The 1,479-nt window shown below is 56.4% G+C and overlaps 1 pseudogene; it reads left to right on the top strand.

The window, feature by feature from the left end:
• The window catches only part of LOC105532180, a 2,970-nt pseudogene extending 2,572 nt beyond the window's left edge, over nucleotides 1-398 (top strand).
• Nucleotides 399-1,479: the final 1,081 nt, after the last annotated feature.

The raw sequence follows: 1,479 nt of genomic DNA, 5'->3' as shown, positions 1-1,479 counted from the left end.
GTTCAAGGCCCAGGAGTATGGTCAGGGCAGCAGAAAGGGCCCCCTACGGCCCTCACCCCTTGGGTAGAGAAACCGTACAGGTAGAGAAACCAAGGACTGGCTCAGGGAGCCGGAGTCTGAGAAGGTGCGGTCCTCCTCACTGCGGGCGCTGGACCAGTGCGGGCCCTGGTCATGCAGCTCTTCCAGGACCACAGCTTCTTCCCGTCCCCCAGGCCACAGCCACCCTCCAGGCCTGCTATGCATACATCTTCCCCTCCAAGGTTTGTGTGCAGAACATCCTGCCCACGCGGCCCCAGCAGCTTCAGGCTACATCTGCCCCAGCACCAGCCTCTGGGACCCAGGCAGTGGCTCCTAGCGGCCCCGCACCCACCACCAGCATTCGTTTCACCTGCAGTTGAAGATCCGTGAGGTGCCCAGAAGATCAGGCAGTGGCCACTCCCACGGAGAAGCCCCCAGGGCTGAGGCTTCCCCCCCTGGACCGCCCCCGACTGGCACCATTGCTGCCTCTGCTCAGACTCCCAGCCCCACGGGGGTCCTGACCCCATCTCACCCGGCTTGGATTCTGGCTCCGCCCAGGCCGCCCCACCACTGCTTCTGCCCCAGACAGCCTGGACAGCCTGGCTGAAAGGGGACTCCCCAGCTCTGCCCCCCACCCCTGGGTCCCTCACACAGCTACCACAGGTAGGTGGGGGACCCCGGAGAAGATCCCAGGACTCATAGTACTCTCTGAGGACACAGACAGTATGTGGGGCTAGCATAGGATGGTTATCTCCTCCCGGGTAAAGCCATTTCATCCTTTCCAGTTTAGGACGGAATGAAGCCTGCTCCTCTTTTATATATCCCCTACCCCTGCAGCTCCCTCCTGGTGCCGGAGGCAGCTGGGGGGCTGCAGGGGCAGTCTCCCTTCTCCGAGCCCCTGTACATAACCTAGAGTGTGTGACCTTCAGAGCTTTTCACTTAATGCAACATAGCTCCTGCCAGGGCTGCAAGCTGGAGTGTGGTGCAGGCCTTAGGCCACAGAAAGTACCTGTGGAATAGGGGTAGTTCATGCACCTCTTTTTTCCCCAGAGGGGCTGGACTCAGGTTAGTTTGGGGGTGGGGGCTCCTGCACTTTGCCACAGGCACCAGAAGGGTTTTCTCCCCACCCCTTCCTGCCCTTCCAACTTGGGTTGTACTTTCTAAGAAGGTGATTCCCCCTGCCCTTGCCCCCTTCCCCAGAACAGAACATGTTGATCATGTGCAGTATTTATTACTGTGCCGAGAAGCCACGATGACCAAGATTAAAGCTGTTTAACACCAAATAATAATAATAATAAAATAAAAACTTGACTTCACATTGGTTTGGCCTGATCTATTGGGGCCTGGTGCGGAAACTCACCCCGAAACAATTACCAGCCACAGTTTTTATATAATGGTGGCCACAATTCCAAAATTCCATACTTTTGTAATTGATACACAAAATATAAAGAAAAAATTAGA

This window comes from Mandrillus leucophaeus, unplaced genomic scaffold (assembly GCF_000951045.1).
Source record: "Mandrillus leucophaeus isolate KB7577 unplaced genomic scaffold, Mleu.le_1.0 Scaffold1202, whole genome shotgun sequence".
Taxonomy (NCBI): Eukaryota; Metazoa; Chordata; class Mammalia; order Primates; family Cercopithecidae; genus Mandrillus; species Mandrillus leucophaeus.
This window is presented reverse-complemented; position numbering and strand designations above follow the sequence as displayed.